The following is an 11,524-nucleotide window of genomic DNA, read 5'->3' on the forward strand; positions in this document are numbered from 1 at the left end:
ATCTGTTCTGCAGATTCTCTGGGTGTTCCTGAAAGAGTATAACGACAGCTCTCTCTTGAATCTATACAATGAACTGGCCACAACTGCTTCCTGAAATATCCCGACAGAAAAGTCCACAGGTTCACAATTCATTGAGTGAAGAAATTCTTCCACATCTCCGTCCCGAATGGCTTACCCCTTGTTCTTTGACTGTTCTAGAATTGCCCAACATTGGGAACATACTTCCTGCGTCTAACCTGTTCCGCTCCATCATGATTTTATATGTTCTTATGATATCCTTCCTCATTCTTCTAAATTCCAATAAATCCAAAGATGTTTCAGAATAAACACTGTGGCGCACACAATTCAGTCCCAGAACAGATGGAAGACAATCATTCTCTGGTCACAGAGAGGAAGATTTGTACCTAAGTACCTGTCCTAAAAGTGTATGTTGTGGTCAATCTTAAAGGAGCTTTACTCTGTATCCAACTTCCCTTGCCTCAATTAGATTCCTGTATGTAACTCGCTCGTGGATATCTGTGAGTCTGTGCATAAAACACCCTGGAACTTTCAATTTGATTCCAGTCAGCAGCTCACTCTTAATTATCTGTTATTCTACATATAAACCACACCAAACCCCTTGATTAGATTGTATTGTGTCATTCACTACTGAGTAGCATGTATTCTTTATGTAAACCACCCCAAAAACCTCGAAATATTTTCATTATGTAACTCGCTTCCAGCTGTCTGGACATCGTACACCCTGGAATTCTCTCTCCATTTTTGGTTATTCCGAATCTACCGGTTCCTCTGATCGCTGTTACAGTGAATGTAAATTAACCCAAACCGGTCGATCACATTTCAGAATGTGCCTCACTCCCTGTATATGTTACGATGTGTATAAATTCGTTGGGACCGTCAATGAGATTTCAGTCTCTGACTGACTATAAGTTGAATGATGGATGTTATTCTTGTGCAGGAACAGAGAAAGCTGCAGTTTAATTTGTCACATTGTGTTTCTCCAGTAAGTTTCGTTTATTGGAGTGCAGTGATTCAATAAGGCCTTCTCAACATTACCTTCTCAAGGAAAAATCTCTCCCTTGGTGAGTGTATCTATCTGTCTCTCTCATTCAATCTGGAATATCTGTAAATTTCCACATTCATCCATTCGTCTTTTTGAGTTAGTTCGTGGTGTCCATGTCCCCTGTACAATCACTGTAAAACTTACCCACTTCCCTCGTCCAATTGCCCCATAATTACTGGCAACCCATCAGTTGTCAGTAATGATGAATAACTTAAAAGGTGCCAGAGTCAATGGGCAAATGATACAGGGCCGTGGACTCAGACACAGACACACAAAGACACTCTCACACAACTGAGAGACTCCTGCATTACGCTCCACGTGAGAATCACATGCTGTGTTTGGAAGCAGACTTGGGATTCGGATGACTGTTCGTGTGAGTATTAAGAATCAAGAATCTACTCAGGAAACAGAGTAGAATAGAGAGAATTAAGCAAAACGTTTGTGACGAATTTCTGGAGTACTTCTGTTTTTGTTGAGAACATTGAATTGGTGATAATTTGACACTGTCTATCACCTTCGAGAAATTTGAATGCGTGTATCTAAGTGTGAGTATGTGTGTATGCATGTGTGTGCATCTTGTGAGGATCGGGTCTGAAGGGCATTGTTGAGAGTGAGTTTAAATCTGCATCTCACCTCAGATGACGTCATTCCTTTAAAGTTTTGACTGTGACATCATTGACGGAGCTTTATTCTGCATCAATTGCGATGCTTTCTATTTCCTTGGAGAGTTTAGAGGGAGCTTTACTCTGTCTCTGCAAGCATGCTGTACCTGTCCTTGGAGAGTTCGATGGGGACAGTGTAGAGAGAGCTTTGCTCTCGATCGAACTCGTGCTTAACTGTCCTTGGTGTGTTTAATGAGGTCAGTGTGGAGGATTCTTTACTTTAGAACAGACAAAGAACAAAGAACAAAGAGAAATGAAGCACAGGAACAGGACTTTGACCCTCCAAGCATGCACCCTTCCTTACCAATACTGTATTCACTTACGGGATCTATAACCCTCTATTCCCTTCATGTTCATGTATTTTTCCAAGTGCTCCTTGAAATCTGTTATAGTGTCTGCTGCCACCATCTCTTCTGGCAATATGTTCGAGGCACTCATCAAGCTTTGTGTGAAAAACTTGTTTTGTACTTCTCTTTTAAACTTGCCCGCTAGCATCTTGAGCCTGTGTCCCCCGCGTAAATGATGCATTTTCGAAGATCAAATTCAATGGCGAACTATACAGTCAATGGAAAGGTCCGAGGGAAAATTAATGAACAGAGAGATCTGGGTGTTCAGGTCCATTGTTCCCTGACCACGTAGGTCAATAGGGTGGTCAAAACGGCATATGGCATGCTTTCTTTCATTGGGCGGGGTATTGAGTACAAGGGTTGGCAGGTCATGTTGCACTTGTATAGGACTTTGGTTCGGCCACATTTGGAGTACTGTGAGCAGTTCTGGTCGCCACATTACCAAAAAGAAGTGGATACTTTGAAGAGGGTGCAGAGGAGGTTTACCAGGATGTTGCGGAGTATGGATGGTGCTAACTATGAAGCGAGGTTGAGTAGATTAGGATTATTTGCATTAGAAAGACGGAGATTGGCGGGGGGGAACGTGATTGAGGTCTACAAAATCATGAGGTGTGTGGACAGGATGGATAACAAAAAGCTTTTTCCCAGAGTGGTGAACTCAATTACTAGGGGTCTTGAGTTCAAATTGAGAGGAGGAAAGTTTAAGAAAGATAAGCGTGGAAAGCTCTTTACACAGATGGTGGTGGGTGCCTGGAATGTGTTGTCAGCGGAGGTGGTAGACACAGACACCTTAGCGTCTTTTAAGATATATTTGGACAGTTCCGTGGATGGGCAGGGAGCAAATGGACACAGACCGTTAGAAAATACTTGACAGGTGAGACAGAGGATCAGCTCAGGCTTGGAGGGCCGAGGGGCCTGTTCCTGCGCTGTCGGTTTCTTTCTTCTTTGTTCTCTTTTCTTCCAAAAGCCCGATCCACCCTGGGAAAAGAAACCTCATAATTTCCACAACAGGAGTAGACCATTCAGATCTCAAGTGTGTTTTGTCCTTCAATGGGATCATGGCTGATCTGTGTTCTAACTCCACATCACTTCCTTCGGCCCATAACCCATTATTACCTTTGCTGAACAAACAAATACCTCAGATTTTAAAACGAAAAAGTGATCCATCAAAAACTGCTGCTTGGGAAACCTCCACCACACTTTGTGAGTCCATTCAGGCAATATGGGAAGGATTCAAAAATAAGAGAGGTGCAGTCACCCTGATATGATTATGCTGTAGGCCCTCCAACAGCAACTGAGAGACTGAGAAACAAATATGTGTGCAGATTGTGGAAAGAAGCAGTAAATTCAGGGCTTATTATTGTGACTGACCTTAACTTCCCCAGCATTGACTGGGACTCTGTTAGAGCAAGGCAATACAGAATTTGTCAGGTGCATCCAAGAGGGTTTCTTGAAACAGGATGAGGATAGTTTCACGAGAGGAGTGGCCATACTGAAACTTGTATTGGCTATGGAGCCTGGCCATGTGACTGACCTCTCAGTGGGACAGCGTTTTGGAAACAGCTGCTTATGTTTAAATATAGCTACGAAGAGTCAATGCCTGTTCTGAGGAAAGGTCAACAGGCCCACGTCATTAACTCTGACTTTTTTTCATGGATGCTGCCAGATCAGCTGAGCTTCCAGCAAGTTCTATTTTTGTTCTGATTGATGGCATCCGCAGTTCTTTCAGTTTTTATTCAGGGTAAGTCAGGGCCTTGCAGGAAGGGACTAAGTTTGGGAAGGCCAGTTCCGTCTGTTTTTGGCAGGAGCTCGGGAGATTAAATTGGGAGGATCTGTTCTTAGGCAAGTCCACATTTGACATGTGGGAACTATTTAAAGACCTGCTGATGAGAGTTCAAGACTGGCATGTTCCTTTAAGCAGGAAGGGCAAGGAGAGCAAGGTAAGGGACCCTTGCATAATGAGCAGCGTTTTGAATTTAGTTAAAGAGAAAAGAAGCATATGTAGAGATTAGGAAGCTAACCTTGGACAGAACTCATGAAGAACATCAGGAAAATGGGAAAGTACTCGAGCTGGGAATTAGTAGAACAAGAAGTTTCCATGAAATGACTTGACAAACCTGGTGAAGGAGTATCCCAAAGAATTCTATGTATTCATGAAAAACAGCAGGATAAATGGAAAAAGGGATGACTACTCAATGATAAAGGGGGGAACTTGTGTTTGGAGGCAGGGGATGTGGGTGAAACCCTGAACGAGTACTTTGCATCAGTATTCACTCAGGAGAAGGACCTAGAGGATAATGAGGTTTGTCTGGAGCATGTCAGTGGCTGGGCTATTTTGAGACCAGGACAGGGCTGTGAACAGCATTGATATGCAGAGGAATCTTGGGTTTCAGGTCCATAGCACCCTGAAAGTGGCTACACAAGTAGAATGGGTGGTAAGGAAGGTATATGGCATGCCTGCCTTTATTGGTCAGGGAAATTAGTACAGGAGTTAAAATGTCATGTTGCAGCTTTATGAGACTTTGACCAGTCGTCGCGATGAGGATGATGCTCAATTCTGGCCGTTGCATTATAGGATAGATGTGCAGGCTTTGGGGAGGGTGCAGAAAAGGTTTTCCAGGATATCGTCTGGTTTAGATCACATGAGCCATCAGGAGAGGATAGAAAAACACGGCTAATTATCTCTTGAGCGGTGGAGGCTGTGGGGAGATGTGATCGAAGCCTGCACATTTATGAGAAGCATAGACTGGGTTGGCAGGCAGAATCTTTTTCCCAAAGTTAAAATTTATTGTACTCGGGGGAATGCGTTTGAAGTGAGAGGGAGAAAGTTCAAACAGATGTGAGGAGCAAGTTTTTTTTTTACAGAGAGAATGCTAGGTGTCAGAAATGCTCTACCGGCGTGGTGGAGGCACATATGATAATGGGATTTAAGGGGCTTTTAGATCAGCTCAGGAACATGCAAGGAATGGAGGGATATGGACCAAGAGCAGGTTAAAAGAATTAGTTTCATTTGGCAACATGTTCGAGACAACATCCTAGGCCAAAGGGCCTGTTTCTGTGTTGGACTATTCTCTGTTGTACATTCCATTAACTTCACTCCTGAATGCTATGGCCCTCGTTCTCAAATTCTGCTGCCTTGCTCTGGATTTTTCAACCCGTGGAAATAGTTTAAATCAATTAGCTTTCTGTAATTCGTGTGCTGTGATGCTGACAATAATGCTTCAAAACCTAGTCAGTACTTGGGCAAAGGAGAATTTGACCCAATGTTTCAGGACCAAACTAGCGCACAGAGATACACTTTCCCTACACACACACACACACACACACACACACACACACACACACACACACACACACACACACACACGCACACTCACAGGTACTAAGGGGCATGGTCTGACAAAATTGTCTTGGGTTTTTAAATATTAAAGTTCCATTGTACTTTTCCTGGATGTCAACTTAACAGAAGACATTCGCACAACTGGGTCAGGCTCAAGACTCACCACCCCCACCCTTTTGACACTGCAACAGTCCTGTACCACATTCTCTCAGGATCATATGATGTGTTTGGTTCCACACGAGCACCTTAGAGCCTTACTGTCAACACCCCAACAAAGTGGATTTGGAAAGAGATTGGGGATATTTGCAAAAGATCTCTCAGGCTTTTCCTGCTGTTATTGTGGCTCCCAGAATAGAACTCTCTTACTGTCTCTCTTCTGCTCCTGTCTCTTTCTGCCCCGCCCTACATGAGTCATTTCAAGTTTGATTTTCAATTTTTATTTCTTTTCCCCTTCTTGAATATCTCAGCAGAGCTTGAGAAATTAAAAGATTTCAGATAATCAGTGAGATTTTGATCTCATGTATTCTGATTGAAATGTCTTTGTGTTGTGTGTGTGTGTGTGTGTGTGTGTGTGTGTGTGTGTGTTTGTGTGTTTGTGTGTGTGTGTGTGTGTGTGTGTGTGTGTGTGTGTGTGTGTGTGTGTGTGTGTGTATTGGGACCGGGTACTGGAGAGAGGATAGGGCTGATGGGCTTCGGGCAAATGTTCATGTGGATGTTAAGGACCAAACTTTGAATTAGAGCAGGAAAGAATCAAACAAAAGATCTTGATGTTGAATTTGTGGAGTCGTGTGTGGAAGAGTGAATGGGAATGAAAGTCAAGGAATGAGAGCCAGGAACTGAGTGTGTTTTGTGGATCATGGCTAGGCCAGTGGCATGGACCGTCACATTATGGGTACATCATGAAATTATTGACACCCAAACTGCACTCAGATGGGCATACACAGACAGGCAGTGTCTCCCCATGTCCCCCGTCCTCTCCCCACTACCCCCTCCCAATACACAGACACACGACACAGACACACACAAAGACATTTCAATCAGAATACATGAGTTCAAAATCTCACTGATTATCTGCCCTGTTGAAACTAATGTAAACTTCCCTGTTCTCCCCAGTCCTGCATGGTGGGGTGAGTTGGGATTTGAGTCAGGGAAATGGTGGCGTTTGTAGAGGAGGCATGTGATCAATGTTTTAAATTCTGAAGCCCTGATGATATATTCAAGAAGGGGAAAGGAAATATAAATTCAAAGTCAAGCTTGAAATGGCCCATGTAGTGTGGGGTAGAGAGAGATAGGAGCAGAAGAGAGAAAATAAGTGAGTTCTATTCTGGGAGCCACAATGACAACAGGACAAGCCTGAGAAATCCTCAGCAAATATCCCCACTCTCTTCCCAAATCCACTGTGTTGGGTTGTCAATAGTAAAGCTCTTAGATGCCAGCGTGAAACCAATGTTTAACACTTCCAAACTACGTTGACACAACTAACAAACTTAAAAAAAAGATATTTAAAAACAAAAAATGGTAAAGCTTTGCAGCCCGAGAATTAGCATCTCATTGCCAGGGAGGTTCTAGTCTTCAATTAAAATCTCATTAAGACACAGGCCTCCCCAGAGAGCAGACTGAGAGATAGTGCAGAGATAGTAGCAACTGCTTTTGCAAGACAATCTGGACAAAGAACATGGAACAAAGAAAATTAGAGCACAGGAACAAGCCCTTTGGCCTTCCCAGCCTGCGCCGATCCAGATCCTCTATCTTAACCTCTGGCCTGTTTTCCAAGGATCTGTATCCCTCTGCTCCTTGCCTGTTCATTGTCTGATTAGTTATATCTTAAATGATGCTCTTGTACCCACTTCTCCCACCACCGCTGGCAACACCTTCCAGGCACCCACAACCCTCTGCGTTAAGAACTGTCCAGGCATATCTCCCTGAAACATTTCCCCTCTCACCTTGAAATCATGACCCCGAGTGATTGAGTCCCCTACTCTGGGGAAAAAGCTTCTTGCTATCGAACCAGTCGATACCTCTCATGATTTTCTAGACCTCAGAAATTTCTGGAGAAAGGTCCCGACCCAAAACGTCAGCTTTCCTGCTGTCTTGATGCTGCTGGCCTGCTGTGTTCATCCAGCTCAGCACCCTGTTATATAAGAGAGAGTGCAATTGTCTGATACTCTTGGATACAGTTAGCAAACAGCTCGCTGAGAAGAAATCTGGACAAGAAATTGTCAGATTCATTCTCAAACCCTGTTCAGTCTCTCTAATGAGAGATTGAACACCTCTGCTCGTCTGGTTGTGACTCTGTGTGTGTGTGTGTGTGTGTGTGTGTGTGTGTGTGTGTGTGTGTGTGTGTGTGTGTGTGTGTGTGTGTGTGTGTGTGTCTGTCTGTCTGTCTGTCTGCCTGTGTCTACTCAGTTTTATCTCAAGCTGCTGGTTAATTGCTCTCTTAAGATTAGTTTGTATATTTATGCTGCTATGGCTTTGTGCTACATAGTGGAGTATAAGTGCAGCAGATAAACATGGGCTCTTGCTCCGATATTTATTTCCAAAGTTGTCTCAATCCCCCTTTCAACTCGTCCTTTCTCTTTTACCTCGAGGATTGCTTAATTGGAAAGCTGTAATGTGAGGATCCAAAATATTTTGAGCCAGGAAAACCTTGAACAGGAGAAACGTCCATAAGGGTGAACTGGAGTTTATCCACATGGGTTGCGTCTCTTTGTGACCCTGAGGTTTAATGTAGTTACGGAAAGGACAGGAGGATAAAATTTGACAGTGAGCGAAAGATCTGCAAAATTGAGAAAGCAGGAAAAACAGATGAGCGATGGAGAGGCATTTGAGATGCTGAATTAGATTATGGGGTCAAAGGAAATAGTTAAACTTAACCATTATCACAAAGGGGAAAAAGATCAGATTATCTGACTGCTGATACAATTGTTGCATGTGGGATCTTACTGTGCAACAACTGTTCGAATGCCATCATTTCAGACAGTGACTGTTGTAATCAGATAACTTATCATTTCAAAGATTTCCAAAGGCTCTACCATGAAAACTCAATTCATAGCCTGATATGTGTGTGTTTGGAAGTGGCTGAGAAATTTGCTGAGCCATTGGGAGAGGAAACCTGTGATCTTGCTGTGCTCTGTCTCCATAAAGCTTGTCCTGTTTGACTTTCAACTAATGCTATCTGTTTTCTCCCAAGGGATTTTCTTTTGTCCATTTGAAGATCAAAACAGAGAAAGTTTGGAACTAGGTGACCTTTGAATAAGGGCTTTCTCCAAAGGGGGAAATAGTCCTTAGTGCTGAAGTCTGTTGAACAGGATGCACACTCTGAGGCACACTTAAGTTGTGTCTTTTCATTGCCCCAGAGTTTAAGTTCATCTGTGGGACCCTGGTTGTGAGTGGCCTGTGGTTAATTGGGTTCAGTCGAATTGCAGCCCTGTCATTTTAAACAAAACGAACAGAGAAATGTCTGTGAACTATATCCATATTTCACGCTGTCTTCACAAATACTGGAAATGATGAAAAACTAGAGTTTAGTAAGATGGGGAGACTGAAGTGAGTTAGTGTTGGAAGAGAAATTGTTTTGAAGAAATTGATGGGATTGAAGGCTCATAAATTCTTCGGGACTGCCAATCTATATCCCTGAGTACTGAGGTGACTCTACAAATCGTGGATAGGTTTGTGGTCACAATTTAAACTGTTTCCTTCGACCTTCATCCCAGCTGCTCTCTGTTCCATGCCCATCCCAGCACATGCCCCTACCCCCACCACACACCCTCACAAACATCTGCCTTCCTCTCCCACCTGAACTCCCAGAGGGCATGACTTGGAGGATGTTTGCGGAGAGAACAAGCACAAACAGCAGCTCTTTGGGTCAAACCAGCTCCTTCTGTGCTCTTTGAAATCAGAGTTTGGTGGATTGCACTGGACTGCTGCTGTAGAAGGTGCTGCCACGGGGCAGTTGTGAGCAGTCAATGAGACATTTAAGATGTTGCAAATTGTTCAGCAAAAGCAATGTGACCAGGGCAGCCTAGCACTGATGTGAGAGTGTTTTGGAGAGGGAACGGCCAAACCCTTCTGATCCTTAAACTGACATAAAGCCAAATCTGCTGTTTCAGGAGTGGAGGTTCCCTTCTACCCCCAAAACACCCAGAAAAAGCTTGTAATTTCCCTCCATAATTTGTCAGATTAATGCTTCAAGAAAGGAAAACCCTGATCAACTTCATAAATAACAAGTGACAATTTATTTATTTGATCTTAACAATGGAGAAATTCAAAGAGATACTGACAAAGCGAATAATTCCCCCTTTGATACTAACTACTCCAGAATTAGACTTATTTGGAATGATGTTCAATTTAACACAAGTCCCACTTCAGAAATCCAATGAATAAGCACACAATAAATTAAAAGTTGGTTGAGATACCAGCACTTGACCCAATTATAAAGTTAGGTTGCGACATAGTCTGCCCCCATCTTACGCATTACACCCCCACCCCAGTGGATGACTCCCCTCTGCGGTCAGGAAAGGAGACAAAACGAGGTTCTCCTGGCAAAGCAAGGGGACTGGAGCAGTAGCTGACACTTCCTTGAGACTAGTCTGCCATTTCTGTATATTTAGGGGTCAATATCATCTCTCTCTCTCTCTCTCACTCTCTCTCTCGCACGCGCACACACACGGCATATACACACAGATTCAACTTGAACACTTTCTCAATCAAAAACAGGAACAATAACTATTCTGATGCAGGGTGACTGGACACAAAGCATTGACTCTTTATGACTGTCATGGAGCACAGAACTGTACAGCATGGAACGGACCCTTGGGCATTCCACAATTGTAACACTTAGTGTAAAAATCCTGACCCTCACATTTCCTTTGAACAATCCCCCCTCTCAATCTGAATGCTTGGCCCTAATTTTTGTCATTTCAATTCTGGGGAAACGATTCTGGCTGGCCTCTAATGTGTCTCATTAATTTATACAATTGTGTCAACTCACCCTTCAGCCTCCGCTGCTCAAAAGACAAGAACCAGCCTTTCCTTATACCCCATACCCTCTAATCCAGGCAGCATTCGGAAAAACCTCTTCTGCACCCTCTCCAAAACCTCCACATCCTTTCTGTAATGTGGTGGCCAGAATTGAACACAATACACTCAGTGGAGCCGAACCAAAGTCTGATAAAGCTACAACATGACATCCTGATGTTTTACTCAATTCCCTGACCAACAAATGCAAGCGTGTCACATCCATTCTTTATTATCCTGTTGCAGCAGCTTCCTGGGTGCAAACACCCAGATTGCCAACTTGGCTCAGCAGTATGTAATGCTGGGTACATTGGCCAAGTGAAATCACAAAACCCACACACCAGACGCTGTGCCTACACACCAACAAGGTAACAGGTAGTCTGCACAGACACCCCCAACAAATTATCCACTAAACAAAAGGCCACTGAGACAGAAAGGCCCCGGGTCATGCTGCTCAAAGAAACCTGACAGCCACATGTCATTGAAATGAGTTATTTTGTTTCAAACAATTAAAGGTTCTCACCCTGATTGGTGATAAATACAGAAAGTTCCAAAAACGCATTTACAATTTATATAAACAGAGTTCACCTGCAGACCTCTCTCTTGGAGTCGTTCTTGTAATCACCTGAGGCCCATGAAGAAGCCCAGAATGCAAAGAAGCAGAGACCAGCTGACCATCATTGAGAGAGAGAGAGGGAGAAAGCAACTTTGCAGAGCCAGAGACAGAGCCACGGAAAAAGTGACTGTGTAAATTTACAAGAGACTCTGGACATATTGTAATCAGAAGAGGCAGTATGTTTCGTGTTGATAATTATGGCAATTTTGTTCCTGATAAATTGTGAATGTTTTACTTTGTTACTGACTTGTGTTCATATTGATTTACCCGCTTTGGTACTGTGGAACACCTGTGAAAATTCATTCATAACATTCTAGGTCCACCTATCTTCTTTTCTCTCCATCTTCGGTCCGCCTCCCCCTCTCTCCCTATTTATTCCAGAACCCTCACCCCATCCCCCTCTCTGATGAAGGGTCTAGGCCCGAAACGTCAGCTTTTGTGCTCCTGAGATGCTGCTTGGCCTGCTGTGTTCATCCAGCC

At 43.5% G+C, this 11,524-nt stretch overlaps 1 long non-coding RNA gene across 1 annotated transcript; it reads left to right on the top strand.

Moving 5' to 3' along the window:
• Nucleotides 1-930: 930 nt before the first annotated feature.
• LOC125462730 (uncharacterized) lies at nucleotides 931-11,283 on the top strand. The gene is made up of 2 exons (XR_007249697.1): nucleotides 931-1,082; nucleotides 11,010-11,283. It is a non-coding gene; the product is annotated as an uncharacterized LOC125462730 (long non-coding RNA).
• Nucleotides 11,284-11,524: the final 241 nt, after the last annotated feature.

This window comes from Stegostoma tigrinum, chromosome 21 (assembly GCF_030684315.1).
Source record: "Stegostoma tigrinum isolate sSteTig4 chromosome 21, sSteTig4.hap1, whole genome shotgun sequence".
Classification (NCBI taxonomy): domain Eukaryota; kingdom Metazoa; phylum Chordata; class Chondrichthyes; order Orectolobiformes; family Stegostomatidae; genus Stegostoma; species Stegostoma tigrinum.